Source organism: Scyliorhinus canicula, chromosome 18, assembly GCF_902713615.1.
Source record: "Scyliorhinus canicula chromosome 18, sScyCan1.1, whole genome shotgun sequence".
Classification (NCBI taxonomy): domain Eukaryota; kingdom Metazoa; phylum Chordata; class Chondrichthyes; order Carcharhiniformes; family Scyliorhinidae; genus Scyliorhinus; species Scyliorhinus canicula.
In genome coordinates, this window is record NC_052163.1 from 118658607 (window position 1) to 118673251 (window position 14645).

General features: G+C 46.8%; 1 protein-coding gene across 14 annotated transcripts in view; it reads right to left on the bottom strand.

The window, feature by feature from the left end:
• LOC119953761 (guanine nucleotide-binding protein G(I)/G(S)/G(O) subunit gamma-7-like) overlaps positions 1-14645 on the bottom strand; it is a 256723-nt gene that overhangs the window by 108126 nt on the left and 133952 nt on the right. The window lies entirely within an intron of this gene.

Here is a 14645-nt window from a genome sequence, read left to right on the forward strand (position 1 = left end):
TGGACAAGGATCCATAAACGGAACCTGACAAGTCCGGTGGATACATAACATTTAAACTGAGTTCGTGTTTTCGGAATAGTTCTTCATATAAATGCCATGCAAGGTTAAAGCACAACTTGGAACAGTGTGCCTCGATCATTGCAATTAAATTAGTGTACGATAAATAACACAATTATAACGCAATTACTTTTTGCTGATGTACCTCTTTTGAATACTAGGAAATAGCACTTTTTGGGCTAATTTGCTTCTAATATAGCCAGCCTTTTGCACAGAAATCAAGAGATAAATATGTTCACATATAGGAGTTGGAAAGTTCAAGAGATTTTGTCACTCAGCACCTGGAAATGCTCGCATGACTGAGCCTTGCTTCAAGACTGTTGGCCATAAAATTTAAAATTCCCCACAGGCGACAACAAATTTGTAGAACTGATTAATTGATATCAGTTTGTAAATTGGTATAAAACTGTCCATCAACAAATCAGTTTTTATTTCTCCACTCTGGTTTTGATGATGTGGATTGTTACTGGGTATAGTTGGTTAGTGTGGCTCCTTGCTCAAAGTCATTGTTTTAGCTAGACAATAGAGGGCATCACTGTTAATTCCCATCATATCTTCATCTAGAAAATATGCACATACTTTCAGTATAGCTCATTAAACAACAAGCCCATATTTATTTTTCTCCTGACAAACTGCAGCACTCAACTGCTGCCACAACTGCTGTTCGCAAATTCAGCAGCGATTTTGATTCAAACCTTTTCTTCTGTATTGTTTAGTGATATACCAAATTGTAAACCTTTACAATAAGCTTGGTTCATTCCATAAGTAATGCTCCTGATTATTAATTTTGAAATCCTTACACAAGTTTCTAAAAATAGTACAAATGAGGAAAAATAAAACTATACAATCATCATAATAAAATAACTTGAATAAAACGAAGGAAAGAAATTTGTTTCACAATGCTGATCCATAAATGACAATGGCACATTGATGGAAACAGTAATTAACATTCTACCTACATCTTGCGTATTTGCTGCGCTTTTTTTTTTTTAAAAAATGGGTCTTGCAGGAGCTTTGCAAGAATATTCTCTTCAAACAAATCCATTAAGTGACTCGCTCAATGTTTGCTGTTCAATACTTCCGTTCCTCCATGCTGCCATCCCCTCCCTTCCAAGACAATTGTTCTATTTTTGCATGCATATTTTCCTTCAAGAGCTCTTCTTTCAGTTCTTACAGCTTTTGATAACTCCAGATACCTCTTCCTCCTAACTTCAAACCACATTATTTCCATCTTACAATATGCTAGAAATAAAAGACTTGGAAATGAGAATGAGAAATGAGATTCAAAATTTTACACAGACCCATGTTGTTATGCTGTTACATCATACATTGGAATATGAACTTGACAGAAACATTTTTTTAAAACCACATTTAATCAATCATCGCCTAATTTCACATTCTTAAAATGAACGTATGTAAATAAGTGCATAGCGCACCAGAGAAAAACATGCTTGTGTAGTACTTTTTATATGGGATACCCAGGGTTTTTAAAACTCAGGGGTGTGTCAATGGCGTGTGTTGGGAGGTACATGGATGCAGCATTCATGGTCGCGGGAAGAAGTACCCAACTGCCGTGGCCGGCTTTTAAGAATGCCGGCCGCGGGCAGTCCCTGATTGGCTGCTGTGTTCGAGGGGGTGGGGTGACGGTAGGCTAGGCTGTGTGCTGATCACCCAGCATGGGGCGGGGAGACAGACCAATGGGTGGCCAGGTGGTTGTGCGATGCTAATGGTGGTGGCCCCAGTGGTGTTCGCCCTCTGCGCGAAGCTCGGCTGGTCTCCTACGAGCCATTGACAATATATGTGTGGCACCGTGGTCAAGCTGCACAATGGCTGCTTGCACTCCCATGTCGTGAAGTACGGGTCGGGATGTGGTCAGCAGTCAGAGATTCGGGTGGATACATCTGAAGACAGTAACAGCTATTGGACAAAGAGAAGTAAGCCAGGCCAGGTTTGTCAATGAGGAATACTGATCAAATGAGGACAGTCAATACAACTGACACATGACAACTCTGGAATACATAGTCATCACTGCGTCACCACTCTGGAAACCAGGAAGTAAGTGCTTTTGGTGAGAACGGGGAAGGAGATGCCTTGGATGTTTGGATAGTGCAATGCAGTGGGACCAGTAAGAAAGTGATATTGTGTATGCTTGACAAGTTACTTCATCTCGCTTAAAGTCAGTTTGTAAAGTAAGATCAAGATTATACTTTTCTCGATACTTTTTAAATTTCCAAAGAAATGGGAATATATTAAAAACAAAGTGTAACTGTAAGGATGCGCATGTTCAACTAAAATTGCTTTAATTTTCATGAGTAAAACGTCATAACTTGGGAAACTCAGGGCCGGGATTCTCCAAGCCCGCGCCGGCTCGAAGAATCAGCAATGACACCAAGACAGCCTGCGACTCTGGTCCGACGTCGGGAAACGATTCTCCGGCGACAGGAGAATCACCGCCAGCCACACGTGCGCGCGGTCGATGTGGCGCCGGTCAGGGGCCATTGAAAGAGGCCCCCGCGGTAGACAGGCTGAGTTCCGCCAAGGTGGGAGCTTGGACCTGTGGCTGCGATGGTCATCCTGCTTGGGGGGGGGGGGGGGGGGGGGGGGGGGGGGGGCGCGATCGAGCACCACAGATTGGCTAGATCCACGCTAGTTCTCTGTGTGGCTCCACCATGTTGCGTGGCCCTGGCGCGCATGCGCGGACCCGCGGCGAGCAGTGCAGGGCTGCGTACGGCAGCTGGAGCAGTGCAGAGTACTCCAGCGGCGTGCTGGTCCACTGTGGGAACAGAATCGCTGGACCCATTGACGCTGGCGTGAAACACTCTGGTGTTTAGGCCGGCGTCAACACTTAGTCACGTTTTCAGAGAATCCCGACTCAGGTATTGGAAACCAAGTTTCAAATTAACAAAAAAAAGAATATCAGCCTTGACTGGTTTCTAAAGTGAGAATGCCGGCCGCGACCAGCCTTTAATATATAAACGACAATCTTCCTGCCAAAAGAGGCATCAGAGAGAAATTACAGAGTAGATTCCTCCATATTGTGGCTGCCAGCAAGAAACAGGATGGTGTGAAGAACTGAAGGTGGATTATTTTGTAATAAGGATGAGAGGGCCAGAGAGACACAAAAAGGCCAGAATCTCCCAACTGAATCTGCTGGAGAGCTTCGTAGAAGAGTCCACGGCAGGACAAAGCAATGCTGGCGTGGACTGAATAGAGCGCTCCAGGGCTTCTGGTGAACAACCTAGTAAGAAACTGAAATCTGGAACAAAGCAATATAAAGATAATTTCTTGTGGCATGGCTTTAATTGTGCCAATGCAAATCAGGATCCAAAGTCCATGTTTGTTATATGCAGCAAAGTACAGGCAAATTAAAGTTTAAAACCCTCAAAACGTTGAAGGCATTTGAAGACTAAGCACGACAAGTTCGAGAAGAAACCTCTTGATTTTTGTTCAAAGGATGCAGTGAGAACTTAAATCATCAGCTGAAGTCCTTTGCAGAAACATATAATTGAATGGCAAAGCAGGCTCATCTGTTGAGGGGGCCACGCCGGACGGCGGAATAAAAGTGGATCCTGGGGAAAACACTGGTATAAAACCCATCTGGTCCACTAATGTCCTTTAGGGAAGGAAATCTGCCATCTTTACCTGGTCTGGCCTACATGTGACTCCAGACCCACAGCAATGTGGTGGACTCTTAACTGCCTCTTCAAGGGCAATTAGGGATGAGTAATAAATGCTGGCCTAGCCAGCGACGTCCATTTCCCATGAATGAATAAAGAAAAGCAACTCTAATTTTGCAGCATCCAGCGCAGCATGTGGCGCAGTGGTGAGCACTGGGACTGCGGAGCTGAGGACCCGGGTTTGAATCCTGGCCCTGGGTCACTGTTGGTGTGGAGTTTGCACATTCTCCCCATGTCTGCGTGGGTTTCACCCCACAATTCAAAGATGTGCAGGTTAGGTGGATTGGCCACACTAAATCCGTAAATAGAAAAGTTGTGATTTTGGAAAACCACGAGGAGAAAGTGGTAGTATGGCACTTGTGGAAACTCCATTTGCCGCAAACACTGTTGCCCTCTTTTGGTGTAGACAAATGGCCACGTTTTGAGGTGGTAGTTTACGCCTCTCCTTGTAGCTGCAACATAATACTAATAGATAAATTTAGAAATTTGCATGTCATTGTATTTGTGCAGTAAGAAGTCTTACAACACCAAGTTGAAGTCCAACAGGTTTGTTCGAATCACTAGCTTCCGGAACACTGCTCCTTCCTCAGGTGAATGAAAAGGTGGGTTCCAGAACATATATATATATATAGACAGAGTCAAAGATGCAATACGATACTTTGAATTCAAATCTTTGTAGGTAATTAAGTCCACAGGTCCAGACAGAGCAACTGGAGAGGGGATTTCACAGGTTAAAGAGGTGTGAATTGTCTCAAGCCAGGACAGTTGGTAGGATTTCGCAAGCTCAGGCCAGATGGTGGGGGGTGAATGTAAGGCGACATGAGTCCAAGGTCCCGGTTGAGGCCGTACTCATGTGTGCGGAACTTGGCAATAAATGTCTGCTCGGCGATTCTGCGTTGTCGCACGTCCTGAAGGCCGCCTTGGAGAAAGCTTACCCGAAGATCAGAGGCTGAATGTCCTTGTTTGCTGAAGTGTTCCCCGACTGGAAGGGAACATTCCTGCTGGCGATTGTCGCGCAATGTCCGTTCATCCGTTGTCGCAGTGTCTGCGTGGTCTCACAATGTACCACGCTTCAGGCCACGTTGATGGTGGTACCCATGTTGATGATCTGGCATGTCTTGCAGAGATTGCCATGGCAGGGTTGTGTGGTGCCGTGGCCGCTGTTCTGAAGGCTGGGTAATTTGCTGCAAACACTGATTTCTTTGAGGTTGTGCAGTTGTTTAAAGGCCAGTAGTGGGGATGTGGGGATGACCTTGGCATCTTGTTCCTCTTCATTGATGACGTGTTAAAGGCTGCAAAGAAGGTGTTATAGTTTTCTCCACTCGGGAGTACCCGACAGAGCACCCTTCGTCGTCAGTACTGCCCGGAGCAGAGAAACTACAACATCTTCTTCGCAGCCTTCAACACGTCACCGTGCTCACCCCAGTCCAACGCTGGCATCTCCACATCATTGTATTCGTGGTTTACTCAAAAACGTTGATATGCAATTTGGCCTAGATTGTCTGATCTTGATTCCAGCGTTAGTCAACTTCCTTGGTTAATATGATCAAACAAAGATCTAGGCCTATGTACTAAAGAAAAGCCGTATCTGCGTGGGTTTCCTCCCACGCTCCGGTTTCTTATCACAAGTCCTGAAAGACGTGCTGTTAGGTAAATTGGACATTCTGATTTCTCCCTCAGTGTACCCAAGCAGGAGCCGGAGTGTGGGGACTAGGGGATTTCACAGTAACCTAATACAGTGTTAATGTAAGCCTACCTGTGACAATAATAAAGATTATATAAAAAAACTACTGAAAGTTCAGGATTAATCAGGGAATGAGGAATTTTATTCTTCAACAGAAATGTTAGAAGTCAGAGACTGGTTATTGATTACAGGCTGTGCATGAAACTTGTGGTATACATTTCCCCAAGGTATCCTAAACAGGGTTTTTCCTGGTGTCAGGAGGGTCGTGGCGCTCCCACGGTGGTCCTGATCACAGGAGAAGTACCCAACTGCTGCATTTAAATGAGAATGAAACAAAGTTGTGTAAAGTCTTCCAGCCAAAAATAGCAACAATGAGCGGGTCACGCAGCCAGCACGAATACTTGCCATCAAGTGCTCTGTATGTGTTTTTGGCAGCAAATCGCAGAGGAGAGCATATTAGTGTCACAAGTAGGCTTTATTTTGTCCTTTTTTTTTCGTTTTATAAATTTAGAGTACCCAGTTATTTTTTTTCCAAATAAGGACCAATTTAGCGTGGCCAATCCACCTACCCTGCAGATCTTTTGGGTTGTGGGGACGAAACCCACGCAAACACGAGGTGAATGTGCAAACTCCACATGGACAGTGACGCAGAAGCCGGGATCGAACCTGGGACCCCAGCGCCATGAGGCAGCTGTGCTGACCACTATGCCACCGTGCTGCCCCAGTGCCGTGAGGCAGCTGTTACTAACCACTGTGTCACTGTGCTGCCCTTCACAAGTAGGCTTACATTAACACTGTAATGAAGTTACTGTGAAAATCCCCCAGTCGCCACATTCCGGCCCCTGCTCTGGTACAAGAGGGAGAATTCAGAATGTCCAATTGACCTAACAAGCATGTCTTCGGGACTCGTGGGAGGAAACTGGAACAACCAAAGGAAACCCACGCAGACATGGGAGAACGTGCAGACTCCGCACAGACAGTGATCCAAGTCTGGAATCGAACATGGGTCCCTGGTGCTGTGAAGCAACAGTGCTAACCACTGTGCTACTGTGCACCCTAGCTGCTAGCAAGCAAAGCAAGAGAACCGATAAGATAGATAATTTTGTTACAAGTGTCATGGGAATGTCACTTTAAGAAATGTTTGTCTTCTCAAATGGCCGCAGTGAAGTCATTGTGTGGGTGGAGCTGGGCTCGGGCTCTGCTTTTTACTTTCGTTTTTGGCTCTGAGTTTTAGTTTCGTTTTCAGTTGGAGAACTACATTCAAACCAAAGAGGGTATTTTGGTCTCTCTCTCTCTCTGCATGCTAAAGAATGTTTCCAGATCACTTGATGATTTCAAAGTAATACCTGTTTCTATAAGAAATGCAACCTTACTGTCTTTGCTAAAACGGGTCTTTGGCTTATGGATGTTGTTAGGAAAGTTACTAAGGGTTACCTATAGAGTACTGTATCATTGGCGGGGTGGTGGGGGAGGTATCAGTGTCAGTAGTAGATGTTTACTGTATGTTTATAAATGTTAACTGAATTCATAGAATAAATATTGTTTGTTTATAAAATACTTCAGATCTCTGTTGCATCACACCTGTAAAGTGGGCTCTTGTGCTCCCCATAACCAAAATCTATTCAAGTGTGGGCCAGGTGAACTCCATGAAATGCTTTGGTGTTCTATAAACCCAGGCCCATAATACAAGGAAGAGACGGCCAGGATACTAATAGGCAGTGTACCTACTGGCCAGTGCTCAGAAGAATCCTTTGCAGGACAGAGCAGTACTCCAGGGCTGTTGGTGAACAGCCTACACAGAAGAAACTTAACTCGGGAACAAAACAATATAATCACGAGTTCTTTAGATTGATTTTTGTTAATTGTACCAATGCAAATAAGAATGCAAAGCCCAAGGGCTGGATTCTCCACCCCGCCGGCTGGTCAATGGGGTTTCCCATTGTGGGGCAGCTCCACGCCGTCAGGAAACCCCCAGGCTGCCGACGGAGAATCCAGCCCCATGTGTGTTAACTGAAAGGAAATACTGGCAAAATGCAAGAAGTTTTCAAATTTGAAAGAGAAATAGTGGGTGGAAAAACTCCTTTGAGGTTGAGACCCCAGAGTCAGTTATCCATTTACATCTGACTCTAAATTAAAGATGACACTGCTGCACCTGACTTGTGACAGAACATTAAAAACAAAGTCAAAAGTCCATTAGGCTGTTGGCATTCTGGTAGTAGCATCTCCCAGGAGTATCCAGTGCTGAGTGAGACAAGCATTCTGTTGCTTTACCCTTCACAACGACCTATATGAGAGACTGGATTTTCCATTCTCACAACGCTGAAGATGCAGAAAGGAACTGGCTGAATTCTGCACTGATTAGCACATTGCTGTCTCCTGTGAACTTGGTTGGAGTGAGATCATGAAGACCAAGTAGGTTCCCATTTCGCATTAAAGGTAAGCAAACATGGCGTGTGTCGCGAAGGTTATCCGGTTGGCAAATGTGTATCTGGGGGAAAAAAGTTTGAAAAACAAACGCTGTCCTAACCCACCACCTGTGATACCTGAAGCTCAATAAAATCTTTCACCTCTGGAGTTCTGACAGATTAAAATTTGACCGGCTCTTTGTGGTACCAAATCAGATCTACTCTGACAACTCACATTCGACAAGTTTGCTGCCACACACAAGTATTAACGAGGGATTGATAATGAGAGTTCCCCAGCACGGTAGCATAGTGGTTAGCATAAATGCTTCACAGCTCCAGGGTCCCAGGTTCGATTCCCGGCTGGGTCACTGTCTGCACGTCCCTCCCCGTGTGGCCGTGGGTTCCTCCGGGTGCTCCGGTTTCCTCCCACAGTCCAAAGATGTGCAGGTTAGGTGGATGGCCATGCTAAATTTCCCGTAGTGTCCTAAAAGTAAGGTTAAGGGGGGGGGTTGTTGGGTTACGGGTATAGGGTGGATACGTGGGTTTGAGTAGGGGTGATCATTGCTCCGCACAACATCGAGGGCCGAAGGGCCTGTTCTGTGCTGTACTGTTCTATAGAACGATACAGCGCAGTACAGGCCCTTCGGCCCTCGATGTTGCACCGACATGGAAAAAAATCTAAAGGCCATCTAACCTACACTATGCCCTTATCATCCATATGCTATCCAATAAATTTTTAAATGCCCTCAATGTGGCGTGTTCACTACTGTTGCAGGTAGGGCATTCCACGGCCTCACCACTCTTTGCGTAAAAACCCACCTCTGATCTCTGTCCTATATCTATTACCCCTAATTTAAGGCTATGTCCCCTCGTGCTAGCCACCTCCATCCGAGGGAGAAGGCTCTCGCTGTCCACCCTATCTAACCCTCTGATCATTTTGTATGCCTCTATTAAGTCACCTCTTAACCTTCTTCTCTCCAACGAAAACAACCTCAAGTCCATCAGCCTTTCCTCATAAGATTTTCCCTCCATACCAGGCAACATCCTGGTAAATCTCCTCTGCACCCGTTCCAAGCTTCCAGTCCTTCCTATAATGAGGCGACCAGAACTGTACGCAATACTCCAAATGCGGCCGTACTAGAGTTTTGTACAACTGCAACATGACCTCATGGCTCCGGAACTCAATCCCCTCTACCAATAAAGGCCAACACACCATAGGCCTTCTTCACAACCCTATCAACCTGGGTGGCAACTTTCAGGGATCTATGTACATGGGACACCGAGATCCCTCTGCTCATCCACACTACCAAGAATTTTACCCATTAGCCAAATATTCCGCATTTCTGTTATTCTTTCCAAAGTGAATCACCTCACACTTCTCCACATTAAACTCCATTTGCCACCTCTCAGCCCAGCTCTGCAGCTTATCTATGTCCCTCTGTAACCTGCGACATCCTTCCGCACTGTCTACAACTCCACCGACTTTAGTGTCGTCTGCAAATTTACTCACCCCATCCTTCTGCGCCCTCCTCTAGGTCATTTATAAAAATGTTCTATGTAATTGTGAGAAATTGCACAAATTTACATTCCATTGAAACACTATGTTTGGCTACTGTATCTCAGCGCAACACAAGCTCAGATGAACTGGCAAGAGGCCACAGGGCCATTACATCTAATATTAAGTTTTATGAGGAAAAATTAATTGCCCAGATTTCCTATACATGTTGAAAACTACTCATCAGCCAAGGTCAAGATTTGGATCAGCTGTGATAGCACGATAATTGATGAGCTCAATAACACTTGAACAATTTATATTTCAATGAGATATTAGACAGTGCCTATCCCATGCTTCCTCATGTTTGAAAGCAGGAAAGACATTTGAGGAAACTATCACAAAATGTTATGCAGGAAGGCGTACTTTCTCCCTTAAGATCAGACAAAATAGAATCAAGTGTAGGCCATTCAGGCCCTCAAACCTACTCCGTCATTCAATGAGATCATGCTGATTTCATTATGGCTTTAATTCCATTTTTCTGCCCTGCTTACCATAACCCTAGATTCCCCTTTTCAATCAACAATCAGTCCTAAAACTCATTCGTGAATATATTGAATGATCCCATTTCCACTAATTTTTAAAAAATTATTTTGCAGGATGTGGGCATTGTGCCATAGGCAAAGTTAGCTACCATTCACTTCGTCCTTTCATCTAAGCCGATGCCCCAACATTCATTCTTGTGGCACACCCACTAGTTTGTTTTCCAATGCCATGAGTTATATCTTGTGTAGTAATCTTTTATGTGGCAACCTTATCAAATGCCTTTTGGAAATCCCAAAACACTGGGCTGGATTCTCCAGTTCTGAGGCTATGTCCCCACGCCGGCATGGGAAAGGTGGCATTTTAAGACCGAATATTCGGCGTAACACGGCCACTGATTCTCCGTTTGGCTGGAGGCTAGTAGCCGAGCAGCATAGAGCACCCGGCTCTGCTGATATTGTCCGGAGAATTTCCAGGTCCGTGGCTGCGCATGTGCATGGCGGCGGCGCCGTGCAACATGGCACCGGATACTCAGGGATCTGGCATGCAAAATAGTGCCCCCCTTTGGCCAGCCCCGGACCACCCCCCAACAATGCCCCCAGCCCCTGATAAAGTCCCCCCTGCCCGTGGATTGGCCCTCCCCTGACTGTGGAGGCGCTGGACTGAGTCCGCAGCCGCCACGCCGAGTTCCCGCATACATGACCGATGCAGTCAGGAACTTGGCCTGTTGGGGCGCCGCTTTGGAGGGGGCGGAACATTGCGAAAGTGGCGCCACCCCCCAATTTGGTCGGAAACGGGCTTACTCCGGCTGATCACTGAAAGCACCAATTTCGGCGCCAGCGACCGGAGAATCCCGCCCACTACATCTACTGGTTCCCATTATCCACCCTGCATGACTTCCTTAAAGAATTTGAATAAATGAAATGAAATGAAAATGAAATCGCTTATTGTCACGGGTAGGCTTCAAATTAAGTTACCGTGAAAAGCCCTAGTCGCCACATTCCGGCGCCTGTTTGGGGAGGCTGTTACGGGAATTGAACCGTGCTGCTGGCTTGCCTTGGTCTGCTTTCAAAGCCAGCGATTTAGCCCAGTGAGCTAAACAGCCCCTTACATCAAACGTAATTTCTCCTTCACAAAAGTGTGTTGACTCTGCCTTATTCTACTATTATTTTCTCAATGTCCTGCTTTACCTCATGATAATGGATTCAAGCATTTTCCAATAACAGATATCAGGCTAACTGGCCTATAAGTTTACTGGTTTCTCCTTTTTTAATTATAAGTGTTACATTTTGCAGTTTTGCAAACCGCTGGGACCTTTTCAGATTCCAAGGAATTTTAGAAATTTCCAAACAGTGACCCACTATTTCTGCAGCCATTTCTTAAGTCCTGGGGATGCAGGCCATCAGGTGCAGTGGCTAGTCAGCCTTTAGTCTTATTAGTTTTCCATTGCTGTTTCTCTAGTGACAGCAATTGTTTTAGGTTTCTCCCTTTCTTTTCCCTCAATTTTAACTCAGCGTGGGCTGCTGTATCGTCTATTATGAAATCTGATACTAAATACTTGTAATGCTTCCAACATTTTCTCGTTTCCCCATCAAATCCCCAATCCCACCCTCTAAGGGATCAGGGCTCACTTGAGCTACTCTTTCCGTTTTTATATACATGTAAAAACTCATTGTTTTCTATATTAATACAGTAGCTAGTTTTCCATCTTAGTCTGATTTCTCACAATTTTGAAGTAATTCTTTGCTGTTTAACAAAATGTGCCCAATCTTCCGACCTACCATTAATCTTTGCAATATTGTACATGTTTTTCTTTCAATTTGATACTGGGACCTAGATACTGGAATGAGCAGGTGCTCTTTCGAGGTCACCCAGGTGCGCCCTCTTGTTGTTGCTGTGGTTGCCCCCCCCCCCCCCCCCCACCTTCAATCCCATGCCCTGCTTCCTATGTGCTCAGGGTGTATTTCCCCCCCTGTCCCGCCCCGCCACCCTCTCCCTTGTCTTCATCATGTGCCTGTTTGTCCCCCCCCCTCCCTTATTGGTTATTGGTCACAAACAGGTCCTCAAACAGGTTGGCAAATTTCTTCTATGTTCCTCCGATCCTCTGATGTTGAATTTTATCTTTCGATTGTCCAATCTATGAAGATTTAAATCAGCCACGATTATTACAGTACATTTCTCAAGTCCCCGGTAATTTCTTCATGCATACACTGTCCTACAGTGTCGCTACTGTTTTGGACCGATAAACCTCTCCTACAAGTGCCTTTTTCCTTTTGCGCTTTCTTATCCCCACACAAACTGAATCTACTATCTTGGCTGCAATTCTCCCGAAGGGAACAAAGTCCCCCGAGCGAGCAGTGTTGAGAAACACATGGCGCATTCAACACGACTTGCATTGTATAGCGGCTTGAACGGGGAACATGCGTCCAAGGGCGCACATAGCCCTGTTTTGTACACTGGGGAGCTCCGCCCGCTGGAACTCCGCAGTGTAGCCAGAGATGGGAAGCTATTTAAAAAATGGTTGTCCCCATCTCCAAGGCCCCCCACTCCAAAAGCACTATGGGAAGGTCCCCAGTTCCCTACGCACCACCCCCCACAAACACCCAAGCCAGGGCGCCCCTGGTGGGGATCAGTGCTGAATGGCGCTCACCCGAGATCTCTGAGGCGAAGGGGTTGAATCCCAAAGCCTTGGGGCGACAACAGTTACTGCAGTAGTTAGCACTGCTGAGGATCCGGGTTCGATCCCAGCCCACTGCCTTTGTGGAGTTTGCACATTCGCCCCTGCGTCTTTGTGGGTTTCACTCCCACAACCCAAAGATGTGGTTAGATGGATTGGCCACGCTAAATTGCCTCTTAATTGAAAAAAATAATAATTGGGTATTTTAAATTTATTAAAAAAGGAATTCCAAAGCCTCTGGAATCTGCACTAGAGTGAGACAAGCTGTCTCGCTCTATATACCAGATTTGCCAAAAGTGACCCCGTCCACTGTGGGCTGGATAATGTGCGCAACTTCTCACAAGATAGATCCTGGAGCGGGGTCTCCCGGCTTTCATCGGCCATGCTGAGCCGCAGCGAACTCCTTTCCAGCACAGCGCGGCCAGCCGTTTAGATCGTGCCCCTTGTTCTCTTGGGACCAAGATATTTCACACTACTGATACGATCTTGGGCGGTCTATCTTTCAGGGGAGTAGCGCCAAGACATATGTGGAGTAGCGGCAACCACACTCAGGGGTCGGGAATTCTCCCCACCTTTGGGGCCAGCCCCCGCCGCCGGAGCGGTTTGCACCAGAAGGACTACTGGCTTTTGCCGGTCGGGGCAACTGCACCGGCAGTGACGTCAGCGGGCAGCTGGCCGCTGACGTCACTGCCGGGCACCACCGGCATGCGCGATGTGCGGTTCTCTTCCGCGTCCGCCCATGGCGAAGGCCGTGGCGGGCCGCGGGAGGAAAATAATGCACCCTAGGGCACTGGCCCGGAGTCTGAGCGGGGGGCCCCGATCGCGGGCCAGGCCACCGTGGGGCACCCCCCCGGGTTCGATCGCCTCCCCCCCCCCCCCCCAGGACCCCGCTCGCGACGCCGCTGATCCCACCGCCCGTTCCAGAGGTGGTTCAAAACCTCTGCGGCGGGAGAGGCCATCCCAGGCGGCGGGACTATCGGGACCATTCGGGCCGGAGAATCACCGCAGGGGCCTCTCCGATCGGAGTGGCGAGATTCCCGCAAACGCCACTCTCCCGGGTGTGCGGAGAATCTCTGCCACGGCGGGGGGCGGATTTTCGGCGGCCCCAGGCGAATTTTGCCCCTTATCATTTAATAACTTGACCCCTTTTCCTTTCTTCTGGCCTTCCGAAATGTCAATATCCTTGAATATCAGGGCCCAACCTGTCTTGCAACCACATCTCTGCAATGGTTATTAGATCATACTTACTATTTCTACTTGTGCTACAATTCATCCGTTTTTGTTATGGCAGCAGCTCGCATTCAGTTACAGAGCCTTATAATTATGCCTGTTTACGGTTCTTCCACTCTGGACATTATCTGCTGGTGCACTCTTAACTACGTACGCTCTGTCCCTTCCTGCCACATTGTGGTTATCATTGGTACCCTGCTCTATTTCCTTGTTCTTTCTCTTCAACTTAGCAATTTATGCCCACGTGATTATCTCTCCTTCACTCCCAACCCACCTTCCTTTCTAATTAGTGCATGATTCGCCAGGACACTGGTCCCAGTGGGGTTTCAAGACTTGTTGAAGACTGTTGCAATTGTACAGCTCCCTTCCCCCCCCCCCCCCCCCCCCCCCCCCCCCCCCCCCCCCCCCCCCCCCCCCCCCACCCACCCGAGTACTGGTGCCTGTGCTGTGAATCACAAATAATTTCTCCCACACAGTCTTTGGGGCCCCTCAGATTTTGTTACCCGAGACTAATTTGCTGTTAGTAAACCATAGATTATTACCTCTGTGGTTCTGCTTTCTAATTTAACTCCCAGCTTACTGATTTTTAATCAATAAGGGAATCAAGCATTATGGGCATAAGCCAGGAAAAGTTGAGTTAAGGATTATTTGATCAGATCAGTCATGATCTCTTTGAATGGCGGTGTAGACCCAATGGCCTACTTCTGCTCATACATCTTGTGGTCTAACTCATAATCCCCAATTTTCTAGTCCGACCTATGTCATGGGTACCTTTGTGAACCACAACAACTGGATCCTTTCCACTGCAAGTTCCTCTTCTGCCCTCAGCAGATGTTTCAAAACCGGACAGCTGGTAGGCAAGACAGTCTTCAGAAAACAT